Below are 23,989 nucleotides of genomic sequence, written 5' to 3'. Positions count from 1 at the left end.
CATCCAGAACCCCTCTCATCTGGGGGGTTACCAAGCACTTTCACTTGGGCTGTCCCCTTCGATCTGCTTGCTTGCTCATTTCGTCTGCAGCAGGAAGTTCAGAGGTTAAGTGTCTCGGTGAAGTCCTGTGTCAGGGGCTGGGGAGGGGGTGTGTGGCTGTGGCAGCGGAACAAATGAAAAGATAGGTCCTGAGATTGGAGACACAGCGCGGGCCTCTCGCAATCAACTCATTTGCATCTGGTCTGGGGTCAGCCCCGCCCCCTCCTCACCGGCGTCCTCGGCCCCTATTATCCGCAGCCCGCCGCAGCAGCCCTGGGCAGGGTGAATCCCTCCGGCTTTCAACAGGTACTCCCAGGGCAGCAGGAGGCCCAGGAGAAGCAGCGGGGTCCGGATGGACGGTCATCCGCCCTCCAACCCTGCAGTCGGTTATGGGGGGCCAGCGTGAAAGTTTCCCCGGAATAAATACTCCGGGTCTAGCATGCCACTCTCCCCACTTCCCCAGCGGATCTCCCGAATTCAGACGAAGCGAGGGCCCGGGGAGCAGGGCGGGAAGGCGGGCAGGGGGTGAAGGACGGGAGCAGGGCAGAGGGTGGCCCCAGGGCCCCGGAGCGAGGCCTGGATGCCGCACCGTAGGCCGAGCCCGAGGCAGGCAGGAGGCGAGGGGCAGCCCGCCGGGGGAGACGTGCCTTCTCGGCGGCCGCCACGACAGCGGTGGCGGCGGCGACTGGAGACTGGCGGGGAGGAGGTTTGGGGAGGGGAGGGAGCGCGGGGGAGAGGGAGGGACGGAGCGGTGGCTGGGAGGTGGGGCCGGCGGGCGGGCGGGCGCGCGGCTGCAGCTGCCGCCGGCGTCTCGGGGGCTCCAGGCTGCGGGGCGGACGCAGCGCCAAGCGATCCACAGCGGAGCCGCGCGAGGCCGCCCGAGCCCCGGCCCCGAGCCCCGAGCCCCGAGCCCCGAGCCAGCGCCGCCGCAGCCTCGCGCCAGCCGGTCCGCGGACACGCCGCCGCCGCCGCCACCACCGGGAAGGCAGCCGGCGCCGAGCAAGTTGCGAGCGCGCCTCTCCGCCCGGGGAAAGTTTCCCCCGCGGCCGCCGGCGGGAGTTGGCGCGGGGTCCGGCTGCTGCTGCTGGAAGGTAGGGGGGTCCGCACCTCCGCGCCCTCCGTGCGCCCCGCGGCTGCGTCCCCGGGGATTTGGAGACCCCGGGCGCGCTCCCCGCCCCCCCCGGCGACTGTTGGGCACGGTCGGGGGTGGGGATGGAACGGGGGAGGGATCCCAGAACGGTCCCGGGGAAGCCCAGAAACCAAGTTCTACTTAAACTAGCCTGGGGAGGGGGCAGGGGAGAAGTGCTCGCCCCGATCCCCGCCCCGGATCCCTGCCCCGAATCCGCGGGCTAGAAGCTTCCCCCCCAGACAGGTGCAGCCCCAGTCGGCGCTGGGCGCTCTGGATGGGTGAGTGGGGGGCGTCGGGAGGATGGCGGGGGGTAGCAGGTGTGGTTAACAAGGTTGGGGTCTCAGCGGGGGCTGCGCCCCGAGGGCGGGGGTGCGCACCAGGCCACTCTGTAGGAGGTCAGGTAGAGACTAGGGATTAGGAGCGAAGATCTGGGCCGGCAGGATTGTTGGGCCCAGCCAGGGCACCGAGGGCGGGCCGCCTTTGGGGTCCCAGCAGCCGGGCGGGGCGGGCGGGGCAGGGGCGCCACGCTTTCCTCCCGGGTCCCCCTTATCCCGTACGCGGTGTGCGCGGTTTGGGGAAGCGAAGCGGAGACTCCGTGGGTGCTCGGTGGATCCGAGCCTCTCTGGCACGTCCAGATTTAGGGTGTATAATAGGAGTCCTCTGGGAGGGTTGCTTGGCTCGGGTGGGCTCGCGCCAGCTTTGGATCCCCGCTAGGTTGAGGTGAGTTGGCCCCCGCCAGGGGGAGCCCTTCCCCGGCCCTTTCACCCACAGGAAGGCGAGTCCTGGTTCCTGCGAGACCATTGCACCGAAATCCAGGACCTACAACCACAGACCCTCCAACACGCGCGGGGCTCCCACGCGAAGGAGCACCCCCCGGCCCCGTCCGACGGCGGGGGAGAGGTCCGAGCGTGAAGCTGGGGTGCACCGTGTGCAGGAAAGCTTGGTAGTCAGGAGGTGGCTTTTCTTGGGGAGCAGGCAAGGTGTATGGGTGAATAAAAAATTCACCCCCAGAAAAACAACAACGAGGGAAACTTTAACAGCGAATTGGTGTAGAGAAAGGGGATGAGAGGATCAACTTGTCGAGGTTTCTTTGGGGTCTGCAGCCCAAATTGCTGAATGCACCCTTCTTGTAAAAGTTGTACCTTTGTTTCCTGGATGTGGCCAGATGGTGTGGGCTGGATGACGGTTTGGGGGTACCCCTCTTATCCATCCTCTCTCTGGGCACAGTAAGCTGGCAGGCACAGGACCCGGGTCATGAGGGCCCCTTAAGGATTTCAGCAGTCCGTGCTGAAGTGGTGGATTTCTCAGACGGGGACAAGGGTCCCTCCACTCTTGGGTTTGGGTCTACAGGCCACGTTCATCAGGTCATTTCACAGCTGTTAGTGGACACCTGTGGTGTGTCCCGTTTTCTGACCTCAGGGCCCCCGTGAGTGGATCCTGTGTATCTGTGTCGCGGCCTTGGGAAGCAGGACTGCTGCGGGCATCTCTGAAGAGCCTTAGCTTTGTCCTGTTAGGGCCTGCTCGACATTGAACGCGGCCCGAAGTGCGTCCTCTTTCTCTTTAATTCCCTCCCTCCTCCCTGCACCCCAAGAGAGGACAAATGAGCAAATCAAAGACTGGGCAGTGGCCTCATAGTGGCCGTGGGAAGTTTTCATGTGTCTCTTGGCTAGCAATGTGTGCTCACTGGACAGCCCCTCCCCCTCCCGTGTCCCCAGAGTCCCCTGCAAAGGTGATGGAAATGGGGGCAGACCCGGAAAGAGAGTTAGTTGAGGCTCTGGCTTTCCATACAGCCCACCACATGTTTTTGCTGGATGTTACCAAAATGCTGTAGGGCCGAGGTGCCATAAAGAAAGATCAGCATGATTTTTATTTTGAACAGAAAGGGTGGGGGGAGGAGACAGAGGAAAGGGTGGAGAGGCCCGATGGATGTCTCTGGATATGTCTTCAAGACATTCCACGGGGCCCGAAAACAAAAGGAGTTTTGGGTCGTGTTTTGTTTTTAGTGGCTCTTATTTCTCTGCAGGGGAAAGCCTGCCAGGCACAGCCCTGCCCCTGGGACCTGGGTGTGAGCACGGGTCCCTTGAGGGCGGGCAGCTCCTGTGTACCCCTTCTTTCTGTCCCCCACCCATGGCCCACCCCACCTGCCCTAAGGAGAGGAGGGAACTGAGACCCCAGGGCCGCTGGTGCTTGTGTTTGGGTAGCATATCACGTGTGGACCCGGTGTAAACTCCAAGATCTCTGATTCAGCAAAATTTCAAGTCTTGGAAATTCAGTCTCCTTATCTCCCTGTCCCTAAATCCATCCCAACACTGGCCCTCAGGACATCTTTACCCAACCCCAAGGCTGAAATGGCAGTCTACCGGGGCACTTTCCAGAAGCAGAAGTTCCTCTGGAGTTAGAGTTAGGATACTTTGGGTCATCTACGAAGTATTCCCTCCTCCTTTAAAAAATTCCACCTCAGCCTAGAAAGAGCTACCAAGTTACTGGATGAGGTTTTAGTGGTGTGGGGGTGGGCTGGAACACAGGGTGCTGGGCGAGACAGGAGGGGGAAGGGGTGTTGAGGCAAGGAATTACGGCAGGGATTTGTGGGAGGGGGTAAGGAGGGGAAGAAACAGCAAGGTTTGGGGGCTGCCTTGAAATCTACCTTTTCTGGATCAGCAGTGTGGTTTTGGGCGAGTCACTTTCGGCCTTGAATCTGCTTCCCCAGTCTGTAAACTGAACGTGTTGGCCCAGGAGATCTGGCTGGGCTTGCAGCTTAAAGGCAGGAGGGTATAACCTCTTAGGGAAGCAGGCAGCCCTTGCTCTGCCTTGAGTGCAGTGGAGAGCACCTCTCCCGCTGTCTTGCCCCACCCTGCCCCACCCCTGCACAACAGAATGAGCCAGGTTTCCGTCCCCCATCGGACCGCTGTTTTGGACAGAGAAGGTAATGTCGGTGACCAGTGCTTGCGTGTCTAGCCCTCACTCCCCTTCCCTGAGGAGAGCACATGTTGGTGGCTGGGCCGCCCCTCTGAGGGACCCCTCTTTCCAGAGGGCTGCTCTTCTGGCCTATTTCATCAGTGGAGAGAAGGAAAATCAGGAACATTTGTTCGTGCTCAGCTGGTACACCGCAGAGGGAGGGGGGCTTTGGAAACCAGCACTTTGTTCCCCCGGAGCAGATGATCGGTCGATCGGGTATTTCTGCAACCTGATGCCATGGAGCAAACCTGGCAGCTTGGATTCCTCCTGCTGCACGGGCTGGCACCTTGGACCTGAATCAGCACTTGGATCCCGCAGCGGGGGGGTGGGGTGGGAGGGATGGGTGTGTGTGCAGAGAAGGAAACTCTTTTTGAAAAGAAAAGGTGAGATGATGAGCCCCAGTGTTTGCAGCTAGCAAAGTAGGTCTTTCATGTCAGCACTGATTATCTTAAGGTCCAACCCTTGTCCGTTGTCTGCACCCAAGACTGCTGTTTTAATTAACGAATTGAGCAACTTGGAGATGAGCATAAGCATGTTCACTGGTCCTGCGCGCGCATGCGTGGACCGAGAGGCAACAGGGGGTGTGGGAAGGTCCCTGAACCCTGAGTAAGGAGACTTGTGTTTGAGCCCTGATTCTCTTGCAAATGGAGCTTTGTGACCTCAGGGAGTCACTGCCCCTCTCTGAGCCTGTTTTGCTGTTTCTTTAGCAGCAATATTGTGTGGTGGTTAGGCTTCCCCGGGTTTGAATGTCGGTATTCTCCTACAGATTGGCTGTGTGACCTTAGGCCATTCAGCCTCTCGTGCCTCAGTTTCCTGATCTGCAAAACGGGAGGAATCATACCTCATCAGATTTTTTGTGAATCGTCAATGAGATAGAACATGTGGAACACTTAGGACAGTGCCCTGCATGCGGTAGATGCTCAGCAAATGTTCGCTCTCATCACGGTCATTACGTGAAATGGGAGGGGTCAATTTTGATTCTTTCCAGCTCTGATATACTGGGGCTTGGCGCGCGCACGTGTGTGTGTGTGTGTGTGTGTGTGTGTGTGTGTGTGTGTGTGAGGGCGGGGAAGAGTCTGCTTTGAGAATGGAAGACACGAGTGAATAAAATAAATTGCTTTTTTCCCCCTTCCTTTCCCTCCCTCACTGAGGGACGCCCGAGTTAAAACCTTGTGAGTATTCGCATGATAGCCCCATCCCCATGGCAGGAAGCCCAGTGTGACGTCACTGAAAATATCCCGGCTTCTGGCACTTGAGGGATGATATTTCCTCCCCTAGTGTTTGCCCATCCTCTCCCTTCCATCCTTTGTTTCCCGCCCTGAACCATAGTATGAAGACCATATGTGCAGATAATGAGTTTAAGCTGATAAACAATTCCCAGAGTCACCCAAATAAAAGGCTGTCTTGCTAGAAGACACTTGTGACTTTAAAATAAATAACCTGACTTCTCTGCTCTGTTGCATTACATCGGACCGGCCCTGCTTCCCTCTTTGTCTTCTGCCCCTTGGTCTGCTGCGGACACATGGGCCAGGCCAGTGTGTGTCCTGGGCTTTATGGGCCCCCAGCTGGGGGCAGCCTCCTCCCGCTGCCCCTCTGCCTCACCCCCTCCAGCAAGGCTGGTGCCCTGAGCCCTCCCAGGGATGATCTTCGTGGTGGGTCACGTTGTGGGCATGCTCACCATCGACCAGCATCTAGATAGCGCTTCATCCCATCTGCACCCACCAGGCTGGTTCAGATCTCGTCCCCATTTTACAGATGTTAAAGTGAGGCTCCGAAAAATCAAGCAAGAAAATGGTTGTACTGGGATTTGAACCTAGGTCAATCTGTTTGCCCATCCGGGGCTCTAAACCCCTGTGTGATATTTCCTCCTCGTGTATTATATCAGACAGAACCTCCTGTGAGCCCCAAAGCCCCAGGAATGATAGCTTTGAGATTCCGTCAGGCCCTGTCCTCCCTGCTTTTGCTCGGCTTCCAGGCTCAGTGCCTGAAGAGACTCCTTCTTTTCTCCTGCATCGATTTCTCAGCCATCCGAGGGACACTGAGGGGGAGGAGTTTTGGGGGCCAAGGCTCCTTCCAGGAGCGAAATGACCTTACTGAGCAACAACAGGTTGTTAGCGGAAGAGGATGCATGTTGGAGTCACAGATGTGAATTTGAACACTGTTTTTGCCACCCACTGGCTTTATGGCCTTGGTTTCCCTATCTGTGAAAAGCAGAAGAATAGCCACAATGTAGCAATGACAGCGTTCAGCTAAGTATCAGCTGCCACCGCAGAGGACTCCAGACTCCCAGTGGCTTCACACCGCGAGTGTAATTCCTGCTCACACGACTGGTCTGGGGTGGATCTCTGCTCCACAGGGTTACTCAGGGACCCAGGCGGATGGTGACTTCACCGTCTCCGTGGCTGCACCTTCTGGAATATATGGCATCCCTAGTTACAGCCGAGGGGCAGAGAGAGGTGGGAAAGGCACTCTGACACCCAGCTGCCTCAGCCAGAAGGTGACCCCCATCACACCAGCTCCAGTGCATTGGTCAGAACTGTCACGTGGCCCCCAGCCAGCTGCGAGGGAGGCTGGGAATGCCAGGAAGTGCATGAAGATTTGCTGAGCACTAACTCTGCATTTACATTTCCCAAAGAGAGTACTTTGAGGATTAATTGAGATGATGCATTTAAAGCTTCTAACATAGACCTAGTATGTAGTCAGCCCATAAAACATGGACACTTCCGTTCCCTAAGAATCCATGGTATGCTTTGCTCTTTATAGATTTCAGACTGTGTACATGGAAGTGATCACAGGGCAGATCGTATAGTGTCCATAATACACTGGAGGGAGCTTGCACACAGAGGAGCCAAGGGACTTACAAGTGAGGACACAGCAAGATCACTTCTAAGCTGGGCCGTTGACCTTCATTCAGCCCAGCGCTCCCATGGCCTCCTTTGGCTTACTGAAATTTACTGCCCTGTGAACTTCCAGGATCTTCCAGAACCTACCTCTGATATCTCCTCCTCCCATTGCTAATGGCATGGAGGGGAGACTGCAGGACCTATCTGGATGCTGAGGGAGAAGGGTAGGGGCATGAGGTGAGAGAAACCATAGTTGTAGGTATTCACAGTCAAATCTGTGGGCATTTGCCGCCCCCCTCCAACTGCTTTGGGAGTTACTTTGGAGTTCTTAAGCTTTGGAGCGTGCCCCCCCCCCCCCATGACATACAGAGTTACCTGTGGTTCCTGTCCCATCTGTGCAGCTCTGTGCTGGCCCTTTTGCTCCTCGTGGGATTGGGCAGGGAACAAGAAGGAGGGCCTCCAGCCCTGATTTTCTGCTGGCAGGAAGATGGTCAGACCCAGGTTGGAATCCTGACCCTTCCACTTAGTGCTCGTTCATTTTTCTGAGCCTCAGTTTTCTTGTCTGCAAAATGGGGAGCATACGGGAAGCCGTAAGGCTAGTCAAGCCCTGGTGCTTAGTAGGTGTCAACATGTTTGAATATCTCTTGTCTGCCACTTGAGTAAGAAGGAAGAGATGCCTTTGCAAAGCATCAGCACCCGAGGAGAGGCTAGAAGTGGGCCTAGCACCCCGGCCTGTAACTCTTACCTCTTGGATGTGGAGGTACTCCAGGCCACCCGCCCCGCCCCCGCCATGGCCTCAGCCTCTGCTCTCCTGTTGAACTAACATGGCTTCCATTGGCAATGGGAGAAGAATGTGAAGCTCTGGCCCTTGGATCTGGGCCTGTCTTTTGGAGTCTAATTACCACATGGGTGCGGGGCCCAGGGTGCTGCGGAGCACCCCCTCCCATGTCGCTGCCTGTCTGGCAGCGCTCTCCCTGGCAGGTCTGCTCCCTCTGGCTGTGCGCCTCAGCCTCCTGGGGGATGAGCAGCCCCCCCACCCCCGCCACCTGGTGCCTGACATTTTAGGCCCCCTCCAGCAGAGCAGGCCCGGGCGCTCCTCTGCTGAGGCTTTTAGCCTGTAGGGGAATGAAGCACTTCTCCAGCCAAAACATAAACACCTCCAGAATAATGGGGATTAACTGTCCCCCTTAAAGGAATAGCCGGTGGGCTGGACACCGGAGTGGAAGGGTCTTTGGTTAGGAAGAGAGTGGTTCCTCCAGACAGGATTTTGAGGGGGGCCCCCCCGGGCATAGTGGATGCCTGCACCTGGGGCTGAGGAGAGTGAGCTTCTGCCAAAGCTGCCACCAAGATGCTAGGGAGGTAGGCTGTCTCCTGCGTCTCTGAGAAGCACTGGCGGGCGTGCAGGCCACTGAGGCCCGGGAGATGGGCATCGCGGGGCCCCTCAAACACCCCTCATTCACTCCTGCCCCCTGACCTCACTTGGCAGCCTCTGCCACCTGAAACACTTGGAGTAGGGCCTTGGAGCAGCTCGAAAGCCCTAGAGGTGGCTGGTTTCCCAGGGCTGCCGTGACAAGGGGCCACAGTTGGGAGCTGGAAGCAACAGGCATTTCTTTGCTCCCAGTTCGGGAGACTAAAAGCCTGGAATTAAGGTATTGGCAGGCTTCTATGAGGGGGTCCTTCCTTGTTCCTCCTTAGCTTCTGGTGGCTGTTGGCAATCCTTGGTGTCCCTTGGCTCATGGACAGGACCTAGTGTCTGCTCCTTTCATCACATGGTGTTCCCCTGTGTCCGTCTTTGCTCTCCTTATGAGGACACCAGTCCTACTGGATTAGGGCCTAAAGACCTCATCCTAACTTGATTATATGTGGAAAGACCCCATTTCCGAATAGGGACACATTTGCAGGTACCAGGGGTTAGGACTTCCACGTATCTTTTTGGGGGTACACCATCCAACCCATAATAAGTGGGTACTAGGATTGCCCCATTTTACACCCAAGAGGTCAAAGAATTGGCCCAGGTTCCTATGCCTATACCCCTGGCAGGTGATTGGTAAATCGGTCTTGGTACATTTGCGTTTTCTGAGCAATAAGGTGGGGATTTATAGCCACCTTCTAGCCCAGCGAGGAGCAGAGAGGAGGTAAATGTTTGCATTAAAGCACACTTAGTCCGCAGCTAAGCACCTGCAGATGCTGCTGTCCGGACAGGTTGGGTGTCCGGTCTGGAATCAAGGAACATGGACATATGTGAATTGTAACCAGTTGCAGGTAGGATGTTTTCTAGAAAAAACGATTTGAAATGACTGAATGAAAGGCGCCAGCGACGTTCTTCCAGCCCACCTTTCTGGAGTCTTGTCTGTCTTTTCCATGTTCTCCTATGTTAAGAATAGCCTATTGAGACGAATCGTCCGTGCTTGCTATTTATCCTGGGTTCTGTTACGCGCCAGAAGTCGCTGTGACTTTGGCAAGTTGGGCTCTTCTCCCCAGGGGCAACGTCTGGGCCTCTCTGCTTGAGGAGGGGGCCTAGGGGGCCTGAGCAGACAGCTCTGGGCTCCAGAGCCCATCCCAGAGGAGCCCCAGAGGGTTTGGGGGTTCCGCTGATGCGGTTGAGGGTTCAGATACGCAGCCTGGTCCCCATGCAGTGAAGGCAGAGGAGACAACATGCAATCAGAGGTTGGGAGTCCAGCTTCTGAACATAAGGGCCTGGGTTCAAATCCTGATTCAGTCACGTACCATGGCCTTTGTTTGGCCTTTGACAAATTACTTAACTTTTCTGTGCCACCATTTCACCTTCCGGAGTTTTATGAAGATTAAAATACACAAATGTATCTCTGAGGATTGAATGTGACACTTCAAAAGGATTCAGTGAATGCTAGAATTATTATAGATATTCTATTGTCTGTTTCCATCCATGGAATAAAGGCGGAGACCCCACAGGGTGTAGCTCGGCGCCTGGGGTTGAATCAATGCTTATGTACATGCTGAATGAATGAGTGAATGAGGGGATTCTTCGTCCCAGCATCTTTGTGATCACACCATTCCTTGCTATGCACTGAGGCCTCTATCCATATGCCCCTCGTCTGTGGGGGCACTGAAGATACGACAGGAACAAACCCAGCAGGGAGCCTTGGGTGCCATGGAAAGCTCAGGAAAGCCACTTATGTCTGGGAGCAGGGGCAGCACGGGCCTCCTCATGGAGTCAAGCACAAGTTGAAGCTTGGAGAAGGGAAGATGGGGAGATGCCGGGGAAGGGAAGCCTGGAAGGTTGTGGTCGCCTCAGGACGTGGCCACATTTACAGTATCAAGTGTTCCCATGGCAACCAGAGACACTGCCCCACTGTCCCCCCACCCACCAGACCAGGTTTTTTTTTTTTTTTTTTTTTTTAGGTAAACTCTACGTCCAACAAGGGGCTCGAACTTACGACCCTGAGATCAGGAGTCAAACGTTCTACCAACTGAGCCGGCCAGGTGCTCCTCCTCCAGGATTTTTACCTAACAGGTGCACCCCACTCGAGGCAGCCCGGATCTATGAAAGTGCCAGCTGGATCAGGGGGCCCTCATTCAATTTCCAGACAGATTAGTTCTCGGATTCCCATTGCTCCCTACTGCCTTAAAAATAAAACTCAATTTACGGAAGCTCGACTTCCACACTTTGTTAGGAAAAACATCTGTTGTGCAATGTGATCACATTGGCCACCTTGCTTGTAACCCTTCAGTGGATTCTTAATTGTGTTCAAAGGCTTTCTCACAGCCCCTGCCCCCTCCCACCCCAAGCCTGCCTCTCTGCTCCAGCCCACCTGCCTCCTTGCTTCCTTCTGTCGCCCCCACTTGCAACAGGACCCCTCTGCATGCACTGCCCCCTCCCTGCGATGCCTTTTCCTCCCTCTTTAGCTACCAGACTCCTCTTCATCCTTTGGAACCCAGCCCCTGCAACACCTCCTCCGAAAGCCCTCCTTGACTCCTACGTGGGCCAAATTCTCTTCCTGTTGCCTCGGATCGGATCGGGCCATTGTTGACTTTGTCCCTGTCATTCTTTAATGTCTGCCTCCCCCACTCTAGTGCAAGCCCCAGAGGGCAGGGGCCACCTCCCCCCACCCCCTAGACTGCGGTCACAGGCCTGGGTAGCTGGCAGGTGATCAGGAGGCGCCTCTCTTCATTTTCTCCTCCGCAGGCCAGTCTTTTTCAGGTTGTTTTGGATAATGAGCACAGCTAACGTGTATCGATTGCTTGCAGTGTGCAGGCGCTCCTCACTGATCAGGCGATCAGGTCTGATCTCATCCAATAAAATCATGGTTTACAGTCCCAGCTCTACCCCTTACTAACTCCACAGCCTTGGGCAAATTACTCAGCCCCCCTGTGCCTCATCGTCTCACCCTTAAAATGGGACTAAAAATAACACCTAATTTATTGAGTTGTTGTGAGGATTAAATCAATTGATTCATGTCAAATTTATTTTCTCCGTTTGGGAGGCTAGAAATTCATGACCAAGGTGTTAGTTAGCTGGTTGGGTTCGTTCTGAGGTCTCTCTCCCTGGCTTTCCGATGGCTGCCTTCCTGTGTCCTCACGTGGCCTTTCCTCTGCGAGTGCACCTCCCCAATGCCTCCCGGGAGACCAGATCTCTTAGTGTCCTGGCTCTGGTCAGATTGGATTAAGACCCACCCCACCGGTCTCATGGTAACTTCATTACCATTTTAAAGACCCTATCTCCAAATACAATCACATTCTAAGGTACTGGGGGTTAGGGCTTCAACCCATGAATTTGGGGGGAACACAGTTTAGCCCATAACACTTTCTAATTCAGTATTATGATTGTCCCCATTTTATGGCCGAGGAAACTGGGGCACAGAGAGTTTAAGTCACTAGCCCGAGGTCACACAGCTGGTAAGCACAAGTGTAGAAATGCAAAGCCAGGCGGTGTGAGCCGCCAGCCCACTCAAGCCTTTTAGATGGTCTGTTTCCCGGCTGTGCTCCTCTGGGGGGCACCGGGGTCTTGCCTACTGGAGCCAGCCTGTGTCTCAACAGCCAGAGTAGGGAGGATATCAGGATCCAGGGGTCTCAGAGGTCTCTCACTTGGCCCTTTGTGCCCTTCCAGCCCTTAACCCCTTGTTCCACGGCTGCTGCCAAACCTTTGCCGGAATGGGGGCCTGTCCTCCTATTCCCAGGCTAAGAGAGAGGTCACGGCCGTGAAGGGGTGGGAAGGAAGTGAGAGGGTCTCAGGAAGGGAGGGTGATTATCAATCCCGGGGTTTTCTCCCTCTCCCTAGTTCATTGATCTGATTTTCCAGGAGCTCTCGGAAGCTCTTTGAAGATAGTCATGTTTTACTGGTGAAAGACAGGGGAAAATCATCAGAGTCAACATAATAAGAGAATAACAACTGGAACAAAGGTATATTCCGTGAAAACTCTCAGTCTTAACCCAGGCCCCTCACCCGGAGACCACTGGGTCACTAGCTTCTTGCCTCTCTGGAATTGTTCGCTAGGTGAATGGGCACATGTGTGTACACAGCACCCTTCATTACGTGTCCCCCGGGGGCGCTCCGTCCCTGGGGCTCTGCATCCCTCACTGCCTTGTCTTAGCTGGGTGGCTCTCAAGGCAGACCCTGAGCAAAGATTTGGGTGCAAATCATTTACGTATGAGGTTGGCCCCAGAAAGGGAAGTGGGCAGGGAGGGGAGGAGAGTCAATAAAAGATGTGCTGGGTAGCCCACTGCTGGGGGCAACCGGGGACCCTCCTAGCAACTGCTGGAGCACACCCGCCATCATCCCAGCGAGTGGTCACCAACGTCTGTCTCTCATTGGTGCATGGTTCCTCCTAGGACATCAGCTTCTGGAGACTTCCAGCCTGCCTTCAGGCCAAGAGACAGAAGGGGGTGCTTGAGGAGGGGCCGCCAGAGTGAACAGAACTGTTCCCTGAGCTGTAGAGAGTCTCCAGGCTGGACCACGGGGGTATGGGAGAGGCACGGCTCACGCGTCTGCTCTTTCCCTCGTCCCTCTGTGATGGAGGCCTTCCATCCCACTGCACCAGTAGCCATGAAGCTTTTGCCTGATTCCCCAGGGATGAACAGAAAGGGTCCTCTCACCACCCCCCTTTCCTGATGCCCCACCAAGTAGACAATCTATGGGGACCACCTGTTGTGGTGTGGTCAGCTGGGTCGATAGCCATCTCTTCTCCCCCATAGTTGCTTGGCCCTCTCTGGCCTCTTCCTGCCCCCGCCCCTCCCCCACTTGGTCCCCACAGATGTCATTGTGACGCTTTTCTCTCACGGGGCCCAGGGGCCCAGGTTCGGTGGGTCTGTGGAAGAGCCTTGGGCCCTTCGGGTAGGACCTGTGGGAGGGAGACCAGCAGGTCATGACATAGGGTGATTTCCACCTTCCCCCAGGGTTGGATGAGGCCATCCGTGGCAGATCAAAGGGTTTTTTGTTGTTGTTTTATTTTCTTTTCCAGCGGCTTCTTGCCGGGGAAGTGGGCTGAGGAGCCAAGGCAAAGAGAGAGACCTCTGAAGCCATTGCCTGCTCGCTTGCTCTGGGAGAGGCTGGAGGAGCTGGAGGTCCCGCTTCAGAGGGGCTAGAGCTCGGGCGACAGGTGGGAGCTGCCCAGGGCTCTTCCCCCATCATGTGGCCCAGAGACCAAATGCGGACACTGGGGGCCGAGTTCAGAGCCTGATGCATCCCAGGAGACCTTGGAATGTGGTATTGCCATGAAAGGGGGGTGCAGAGTGGGGGCACCAGGAGCTCTGGACTGAAGCCCAGCCCCCTCCCCCCCAGGTGAAATGTTGTTGTCCCCCCTGTCCCCCAACTGAAGAGACAGGGAGAGCACTGTACTGGGAGTCCAGAGTCAGAGCCTGGGTCTAGTCCTGCTTTGGCTCCAACCAGCCCTCCTCCCCACCGTGGACTTCCGACATCTCATCCACATACTGGGGAGTGGGTGCTGCTTTTTTCTGGGTCTTCCTCCGACTCGACAGTCTCCTCTCAGAGTCTCCAGTGGGGAATATGACCAGAAAGCCTCAAATCCCCTGGAGAAAAGCACTCAGGAAGCCCAGGCATGGTTGTTGATGGAAGTGGGGTGTTGTTTAAATAAATTAAGAGGGAAAGAGGAAAATCCATCAGCATTATTTTCAATAGCTGGGATGATATGCATAACATTTCCTTCCTTTCATTTGATAATTTTTCCTTCTCAAAGTAGTTTGAAGAAAGAAAGTGTCTGATGCTTTGCTACACAATGAGCTCAAATAAAAATATTCTTTTGAAAAAGTGGTTGCTATGTAATCGAATTTAAATAATGGGCAATTTTTGTTTCTAAGTAGCCCACCCGCTCACAAAGGTCTGCTCAAACCTATTTGAGAGGTACATGGGTGTGCAGAGAGAAAAAAAGCTCGCTGATAGAATCTTTTTGGCAAAACAATAATAATGCTAATAATATATTTAAAGTTGTGTGCATGAGTTCACTCGGGTCTGCTGAGTTGAAATGTACGGGATTAAAATTAACCACTCTTTTGGAAGGAAGAGTTCCAAAGGCAGCCGCAGCGTCCACATGGCATTTGAATGGGGGCTGTCTGTGAGTGAGTGGAATTCTGGCTTCTGGGTCCCCTAGATCTGAGTTCAAATCCCGACCCTCAGCAGCTGCATGATCTTCGGCAAGTTTTTATCCTAACTGAGCCTCTGTTTTCTCATCTGAGAAAAAGGCCACGACACAGGCCCAATCAGGTAGCTCACCTGGCACTGGGTGTGGGGCGACCTGCCACGTGGGCCCTTTTCCCTTCCCTTTTCTCTCCAGGAGCACAGCAGAATTTTTCCAGGTACACACTGGACCCATATACGTGATCCCATTTGATGCCCAGTCAATCCCGCTGGGGGAGGAGATTTTTAATCCCCATTTCATGGAAGGGAAGCCCGAGGTGCTGAGATTATGATATGGCCCAGTTGGTGGAGGGGGATATGAGAAAAGGGAGGGTTTGTCTGAACCATCCCGCAAGGCCTGGCCCTTCCCATCCCAAGGGGAGTGTTGCTGTGAGGTCTGCGGAATGCAGAAAGGGGCTCCCAGTGTGGCTTGGAGTAGGCGTGCATTCCTTCCTTCTTTCTTTCCTTGTGTGTGCACTAGACTTTTCCTGAAGATTGGAGGCTGAGGGTAGCTAGCCACCCAGGCAGTCCCGTGCAACTGAGTCTCTTCTGGGTCTTCAAGCCCCAAGCCGTACCCACCACGGGGAACTCTCTGGCTGGGGCTGGGCCCTCCCAAGCTCCTCCCCAGGCTTAGGCTCCCTCTGTCCCTCCTTCTGGGGACACAGGGTTTCTGCTAACTCTCTGTCACACCTGGAGGACCCCCTGCCCCTCGTGCGGGTGACTCAGGTGTGGTACCCCCCTCTCCAGTGGCCAGCTCACCTCCTTTCCTGCGAACCCTCTCCGAGGCCTTTTCTAGCTGGCCCTGGCCATCCCGCCCTGACACTCCTGAGGCTGCCTAATTCCTAGGCACTGACTAGGCCTTGGTCCATGGACCATCCTTAGAAGGCGCTGTTCTTAGAGCCCTCTTGTGGGGAGTGGCAGGTCATCCTCTTGGCTTATGTCTCTCTTCTTGTCCCTGCTGTTGGTTAACAGGAGGCTGTGAACAGAAGTAGCTCTCCTCCCCTCCCCCGCCGACCCGAAGAATTCAGGAGCCGATGATGTGTGTGCGCGTACACGTATGTGCTTGTGTGGGTTCTGCAGGGCCTGTACTGGCTGGTGCCTTATGGCATCACCAAGGGCTGAACAACTATACCTCTGGGATGAGGAGAAACAGGATTGAGTCAAGGCCTGTCCCCGCCGGTTCAGTGGGTAATGGAAAGAGAGCTGTGTGGAGAGGTGGTCAGAGCTGGGGGCCTGGGGTGCAGTCCTCCTGGGTGGATTCCGGCCCTGCCACTATCTGGTTTGTGTGACCTCAGGCTGGTTAATCTGATTCTTCCTTCCCCTTCCGTGGAAACTGGCTCCCAGCGGGGAGGTGGGTGGGCGGCTGAAGGAGGGGAGTGGACACGCCGTGCTGAGCAGAGCACGGGAGAGCCTGCCTGGGGCCGCGTGCCCACCGCCAGCAGCCAGACCTCAGGAGTTTGGGGAGCGGTGAGCTAGACCTCCAAGAAAGGGTTGCTCCGGAGCCGGGAAGGGTCCCAGCACTGCGGCCATTTCTGGAGGCCTGCCTGGGATCGTGGACATGGACGGTGGACAGGGGTGTGGGGGGCCGGCCTTCCTCTGCTCCCCCCACCCCCCAAAGGCCCACAGCTCCATAGAAGAGAAAGACTCGAGGTGAAGACAAAGCTGTTCCCGAGGGAGGAAGTACTGCTGGACCCAGTTTCGGGCACATTTTGCTGAAAACGGCCTCAGAAGGCAAATTTGCAGATGTTAAGGAACTTTTGGTGTTTTTGAACCGCCCCCCCACCTCCCGCCCTGGCCCTTTTTTTGAGTTTTAGCACGAGGGAAGGGGGAGGAACAAGAAGGAGCCATGTGGCCTGGTTGAGGGGAGAAAATGAGATTGCTTGGTTTCCCTCTGCAGCCAGAGGCACCGTGAGTTTCTGTGCAAATGTTAATAAAGATGGAAAGCGGTAAGACAGCGGGGCCTCCTGGGCTGCCGGAGACACGGCCACGTGGACGCCCCTCCCTGGGCTGTGTGCATTATGGCTTCGGAACAGGGCAATTCTCGGCTATGTCGGATCACCACTCTCAGCTGCACTGGGGAAAGTCTCTTTCTTATAGCCCAGGGACCAGCAAGAGAACTCGCCTGGCCTGCTCTTGGCCGCGGCCCTTGTCTGTGCGCTGAGATCCCAGCCCACAGCCAGCCTGGGCGCTGTCCCCACTGTTTACTGCTTAGCGGGGAAGAAGCGAAACAGATGTGATGGGTTTGAGCTGAAAGAGGTTACCGTCATGTGTCTGCCTTTTTCTGGTGTATCCTAATTGGTTGCGAAAGGCCCACTGGAGTAGAGAGAAAGAACCCCCAACTGGACATGGGGAGGTGGTTCAAATTCTAGCGCCGGTGCAGCCTTGCTGGCTGACCTTGGGCAAGGCACTAACCGTCTCTGGGCTTGTTTGCCATCTATAAAACCCAGGGCAAAACCCAAACCCAACCAAGCAAAAACACACCAGTGCAGAGACAGATTGTTTTCACAGCTAGCTTAGCAGCGTGGGTGTCGGGGGGAATCAGATTCAAATAAACCAAAGAATGAGGCCGGGCTTGGGTTTGGTCCTTTCTGTTTTTCTATAACCATCCTGAGTGTAAGAAGGCTGAGCCACGTAGAGTAGCAAGGGTTTCCTGGGCCAATACTGAATAACAGGAGCAGCGTGATGTGGTCCCTGGATGGCAAATACTTTTCATCCCGAACGCCAGCTCTGGTTGATCAGTAGGACCTGCTCGAGTCCAGCAGAAGGGTGGGACAGGATGTCTGTTGTGATGGGAGGAGGATGGAGAGCTAGCACACAGGGGAGATTTGGGGAACCCTGGGGTGCTGGATAGAGCCTTTAGGAATTGGGGAATCGAGGTGCTCTACTGTCACTAGCTTGGCTGCTGAATGACCTAAGGCGATGGTTCTCAATTGAGCTAGATTTCAAAATAATCATTCCTGGGTGTGTCCATCCTCGGGAAGTCTGGTTGGTCCCAAGTGGTTGGACTAGCTCAGTGCTGGGCATGTGTATGTTGCAGAGACTGCTCAAGTGACTTTAATGTAATTTCCTCCCGATAGAAGAGCACTCACTAAAGGACAGCCACATTTCACACATCAGTATAGGGAGGATTAGAATATTCCCCCCACCATTACATTAATTTGCGAGGTGCCAGCATGCTCTCAAGGAGGATGGACTAAGAGGAACAAAGCACACAGACCAAAGGTGCAAAACGATGGCCTATAGGCCACAGCAAAGCTGCATGAAATTCACCCAACATTGACATACTGGGAAATGTAACCAAAGGTGAGTATACACTGACCTTATGACTCGACAATTCCACGCTTAGGTATATATCCAACAGAAATGCATGCTTATGTGTGCATTTTCCCAAAGGGCATGTATAAGAATGTTCCTAGCGTCGGGGCGCCTGGGTGGCTCAGTCTTTAAGCGTCTGCCTTCAGCTCAGGTCATGATTCCAGGTCCTGGGATCGAGCCCCGCATCGGGCTCCCTGCTCCGCGGGAAGCCTGCTTCTCCCTCTCCCACTCCCCCTGCTTGTGTTCCCTCTCTCGCTGTGTCTCTCTCTCTGTCAAATAAATAAATAAAATCTTTAAAAAAAAAAAAAAAAAAGAATGTTCCTAGCGTCACTGTCTGAGACAGGCAATACCTGGAAATGATGCAAATGTCTACAGAAAGTAGAATGGAAATAGTCCCACGGTGGAGTACTACACAGCAGAGAATAAGTTCCTAATGCTGACAGTGACTTGGAAGAGTCTCAGAATCCCAGTGCGGAATAAAAGACACCAGATGTGGAAGAGTCCACACAGTGCGATTTTATTTATATGAAGTTCAAGGTCAGCCAAAGGAAGCTCTGGTGTTAGAAGTCACAATAGGGATAACCTTGGGGCGGAAGTTGGGGAGTACCTGGAAGTGGCATGGGGGGCTCCCGGGGGCTGGTCTGTTTGTCCCCTTATTCTGGTTGGTACTTTCATAGGTACACTCAGTTCATCGATGACGATGAACAGTCATCGCCCTGTTCACTTCAGATCTGTGTACTTTTCCGTGTAAATGTTATATTTCAATTTTAAAATTCTATCAACTCAATAGAAAACACAAAGCGGATTCTAACCCATTGAAATACTGAGAGATGTAGCCAACAACGCCAGATTTCTGCTTTCCTTGATAAATGGGATGTTCTGAGAGCCTGGGCTCCCATGTAGCAAGAGTGGGCTGAGGTGAGCAGGGTTTTTGTTGGGATTTGCATTTGGAACCCATAAGAAGATGCGGCCCTCTGGGACTCCCAACCTCTGTCAGAGAGAAGAGCTTTGCAAGTGATGGGTGAGTTAGAAAGGACCGAGGTCCTGGTCATGCTGGGGTACAGTTCTGTGTCTAAATTTACCATCTTGGTGTCTTTGGGTGTTATTTAGTCTCTCTAAATAGCCTCAGTTTACCCATTGGTAAAGTGGGAAGAGTCACACCCACATCCAAGGACTGTTTCGGGGTTAGGACAAGACCAGGGTTTGAAAATGCACTGCCTGCCTGGTGACTCTGGATGTCTGCAGAGCTGCATCTGCCCACTCCCCCAGCCAGTCTGGGGCTGCCCCCCTCCTGCTGCTGGGAGAGGAGACGTGGTGGATTCGAGGTGTGGCCACAGCGTTCCCTTTGCTAACGTTGGGGTGGGAGATGGGAAACCCGTTCTCTGGGGCCCCCGCAGTGCCCTCCTCCCTGGACCAGCCTGTGCACCAGTGCCCCCCTCGCTTGGGAGGGCAGGTGCCTTCCTCTGGCCGGTCAGGGCCAAGTGCACGGGTGAGCTGAGGACCACGGCAAGTTCTGCCAGTCCGGTGCTGGGCATTCCGGGACAGGCAGGCACCTGCTTTGCCTCGTGGGGCGGCTGGTGCCGGGGACGTGCTATCTTCACTCCCTGCTCCTTCCTTCTCCATCTGCTGGCAGCAGCTAGGGCGGCCTGGCCTCGGGGGAGGGGGGGGATGGCTTTCTGGGACGCAGTGCTTCCAGGCGCATCTCCCGGGGGGATCTCTGCTGCCTTCCAGAGGTCCCCAGGGCAGGGGGGTGTCCCAGAGGTCCCCGGGGCAGGGAGGTGTATGAACCTAGGGACCTGCACTCTCCTGGCTTCAGTAGCCCTATCTGGAAGATGGGGGTTAACCATACCTGGCTCATCCCTGGGGCTCAAGAATCCTGGCTGTGGTTGTGCATCTTATTGGGGCTGTTATTCCAGGCCATGAGAAAGCACCGAGTGGGCCATTTGGGGTTGACGCTGGTGTAAAGGATGTGGTTTGAAATGGACTCTTTGTCTCAGAACAATCTGTTTTGATTTATTCAACTGTGGGAATTTGAAAATGGCCCAAATGTTTTCCCTCTTGTTCTCTTTCTCCAGCACGCCAATTTCCTTGTAGTTGCGCCCCCCCATCCGTCTTGCTCACTCATCCACGCTCACACTCATTCACACTCATCTTTTCACACCCAGTTAAAGGGCAGGTGGGACTAAATATGGCCCGAATGTTTTCCTTCTACCTCAGAGGCTCCCGCTTTCTCAACTGTGTACGCTCATTCTCACACCCAGACTCCCCCGGCTCCGTGTTCCTCTCTCGCTCTCCCTCACCCCCTCACCCTCTCACCGCGAGCATCAGCAGAGCCACAGAGCCACAAGGGCAGGAGACCTGGTTCTTGCTCCGCCTCTTATACCAACCGGTTTCATGGCTGTGTGATGTGGGCCAAGTCGCTCAACCTCTCTGGGCCTTAGTTTCCTGCTTCCCTGCAGAGGCAAAGCTTTCAGTTTATGCTTAGAGAGATCATCATTTTCTTATGCGTTATCTCAGATGTTCTGAGATAAGGTTCCTTCTGCATCTTAAATTCCCTGACTGCGCCGTTGAGTGGATTCAGTCTCATTCCACAGCCCGTGTGCTGACCGAAAATTACTCTGTAGCCTTTTCCTGGTACTGAAGAGACTTCATTTTATTTTGAGCTAGGAATTCACACAAGGTCGGGAGAAAATAGAAAGTTCAAGAGGATGATTCACTCTTGACTTAAGGGAGACATAATGTCGTGGCATCTCACTTGGACTTGTTCCTTTTACTTCCTCCAGATGTCCTCAGCAGAGGTGACTGGGGAAACGGGGCGGGGGGGCGGTGGTCAGTTTGGCACTGCTAATAGGGGAGGGGTGGTGGAATCAGGGCAGAGACCCTCTGTTTCCTGCACTCAACCCACCAGAAGGATCTACTTCATTCTGTGACCCCCTGCACCCTGCCCCAGGCTCCATGGACAAAGAGAGCTAGGATTCATGGAGAATATACACATGGCATACATTGTCCTGCCGAATCCTTGCAACAGGCCTACAGGTCAAGCGCGAATGTTGTTCCCATTTTAGGGATAGTGAAACTGGGGTACGATGAGGCAGGTGTCACAGTGTGTATTGGACAGACCCACAGACCTGGGTCTTCAACTGGACAGTGGTCTGAGCTAAGCTTTGATCACCAAACCGTGCTGTCCTGAGTGGCCTCATGGTGCCAAGGTGGCGTGGGAAGATGAGATTTCAGGACAGAGTCTGTGTTTTAATCCTGCTCTGCTACAGATTCATTCTTTGTACCTTGGGCAAGTCCCTTACCCTCTCTGGGCCTCAGTCACCCATTCTAAAATAGAAGTGAGGGACCAGTTGGTCCCCAAGTCCCCATTCAGCATGGTATTCTGTGGTTTTCTGGGGCAGGATATTTCAGGCAGTGATTACGAGTCAGGGTGCTGTGCTTAAATCTTGCCTTAGGAGCTTGTGGCCTTAGGCAGGTTATCCACCTTTTCTGATGCTCAGGTTCTCCATGTGCACAATGGAGAGAAGATCAACACCTATTACAAGAGGTTGCTGTGAGGATGGAGGGGTAAAGCACCTGGGACAATGCCAGGGTCCCTGTTTGTGCCAGCTCTTATTGTGGATTTAGGATCTGTCTTGGCAGACTCTTTGGCTTGGGATGGGGGCTTGTTACCTGGCATGGAGAGTCCCCCGTTCTGGAGTTGGAGACATTCTATCCCCAAATTATGTTATCCATGGGTTGCCATGACGCCTCTGGATAAAACACATTTGGCCACCAGAATGCCTTGGGGTTTCTTGACCAAGGTACCATCTTGGGCATTACAGACACTAAAGTGAGAAGGACCTGGGATGATTTCGTCTAGTGGCATTCAACTTATTTGTAGCCATAGAACTCAAAGAAAGTTCTACATGGAGCCTCCAAGAGATCACTCAGAATGGAGCTGCCCCGTTGGGAGCGGCCATTGGGGGCTGCTCTGCTCCCCTCTCACCTCCTCCCTCCAGTTTGATAGCTTCTGAGGCCCTGGGAAACCCCATTTTGAGAATCACAGGCCATTAAGTGGTAGATAATGACACTGAAACCCCGAAAGGGGCAGTAACACATCCAGGAATCAGAAGCATGCACGTCTGCTAAATTATTTTCATTAGCGGGATCATTTTCTGTCTTTGTAAGAGAGCCTGCCTGTGTCTCTTTTGTCCATCCATCTTAATTAATCACCTAGAGACGCATCTTTCAATATTGACACTGACTAAGCGGCTGACATTTCTGAACTATTCTGTCCCCACCCTTCCTCACAAGCCATAGGTAAAGACTGGACGGGTATTTATTGCTAAATCAAGGAAAATGGGGCTTTTTATTTGGGAGCCTTTGAAACACAGTATTTACCCAAATAATCCTGCCTGAGTGGCAGGTGTTTGGAAACCTAGGGAAATGTGTTTGACCCGAATAAATAAAGAAAGAGTGACCAGCATGAATCGGTGGTCTGTAGGGGCTCTCAAGAGTCTTATTTAAATGAAGCATCTCTCCCCACTCCCTACATACCCCCTTTTGCGGCCCCCCACCCCCAATTGGGTCTTCAGAGATCACATGGTATTCCTCCCTCAAAACCTAATTTCCGCACGGACTTAGCCAGCAGTGACCTGCCATGTGGAGAGCTTTAGTGAGCATCAACAGGCATGGGTTCCTGGTGTGGGCTTCACGCCTCCCAAATGTAAAACACCCTGGCAGCGAAAGCAAAATGGATGCTGGCCAAACATCCGGGGCATCGGAGCACGATGGGTCCCCCTGCCCATTTTCAAGGCGAGGTGACATGGCCCAGGGAGGCTTGGTGACTTGCCCAACGTCATGCGGTGACTTAGAAGCAGAGCCCGTGGCCTCTAGGGCTCCTGGAGGTCCTTCCCAACACCCCGAAGTCCCTCTTTGCTGAAGCCTGGCTGCCCTTCATTTTATGATCTAGGTAATGAAGCCGTTCTGTAGTCCCTGCGTGGGTGAAGAGAGGGGTGGAAGGACCTGTTCATTAGCGGCCGGCTGTCCGGGTGCAGAAACTGGCTTAGTTAAAGGCGATGCTATCAGAGCAGGTAGAGAGACCCAGGGCCCATCGTGTCCCCTCCCAGGGTGATGGGAGGCCCAAGCACGGGGAAGACCGGTTCCCAGCCCGCAAGTGTGGGGGAGGCACATGTGAATTCAATTCAAGGCTGGCGAGGCCTGCGCCTGGCTTCCCAGCACGCTGTGAGCTCTGGGAGTGGGTGGGAACACTGTTTTCTCCAGACCTGACCCCGGCCGCCTGGCAGATGTGTTTATTTCTTCCTTTTCCACTTGGGAGGCAGAAGTCTGGCAGGGTGGTTAAACAGGCAGCCCCTGGGGCCAGGCTGCCTGGGGTTTAGATCCAGCTCTGACGGCCTACACCTGGGACCTGAGGCTACCTTCTTGGGTTTCCACCTCCTTATCTGCAGAATGGGGTAGTAATAGTCCCTTTCTCCTAGGGCAGTGGGGAGGCTTTAGTGAGATAATCCACATAGAGTGCTTCGAGCCATGCCCAACAGATGGGAAAGGCAAGCAATTTGCATTAGCTATTGATTGGGTAATCTTAGATGAATGTGTGTGACTCCATTTTAAAAATGAGGTTTAGCACTTTTTTTTCTGATTATGAAACTCACTGGCATACCTATGCCCACTACCAAAAGATACCCATGGGTAACATTTTGCTATATTTCTTTCCATTTTTTCCCCTGTGCAGTGTGTGTGTGTGTGTGTGTGTGTGTGTAATCGGGCATGCACTGCCAAAGTATAATTTTCTAAAAATTAGAAATCCTGTAAGATCTCATGCAAATCTGCAATGAACATGGGTCAAAAATTGATTTGACTCATGAATGAGGGAGCCAGTAAGGTGGTGAAGCCGGTTCTCCAGAGAATCAGACAAATGGCAGTTACATAAACATTGGAGCGATAATACTGGAATAAGGTGGCTGGGTTGGATATAATTTGGCGAATCCCTATCGAGCAATAAAATCATAACCTTTGTGGCTATTTTCTCTACCAGACCCAAAAAATCTACTCCAAGTTCACAAGTAACTTCACATGAGTTGAAGTTACATTTCTCTA

General features: G+C 54.1%; 1 protein-coding gene across 6 annotated transcripts in view; it reads left to right on the top strand.

Moving 5' to 3' along the window:
* Window positions 1-303: 303 nt before the first annotated feature.
* The window catches only part of TSPAN18 (tetraspanin 18), a 180,838-nt gene continuing 157,152 nt past the window's right edge, over window positions 304-23,989 (top strand). For 4 of the 6 annotated variants that reach the window (XM_081798276.1, XM_081798277.1, XM_081798275.1 and 1 more), the window contains exon 1: window positions 841-1,130. The gene's annotated coding sequence lies outside the window, so the exon portion shown is untranslated. Of the gene's footprint in view, window positions 346-840; window positions 1,131-1,319; window positions 1,447-23,989 lie in introns of those variants that run through there. The other 2 variants (XM_081798273.1, XM_081798272.1) reach the window with 2 other exon arrangements.

This window comes from Leptonychotes weddellii, chromosome 11 (assembly GCF_054177405.1).
Source record: "Leptonychotes weddellii isolate Sample4059 chromosome 11, ASM5417740v2, whole genome shotgun sequence".
Classification (NCBI taxonomy): domain Eukaryota; kingdom Metazoa; phylum Chordata; class Mammalia; order Carnivora; family Phocidae; genus Leptonychotes; species Leptonychotes weddellii.
Note: the sequence above shows the minus strand (reverse complement) of the source record. Positions and strands in the feature narration are given on the sequence as shown.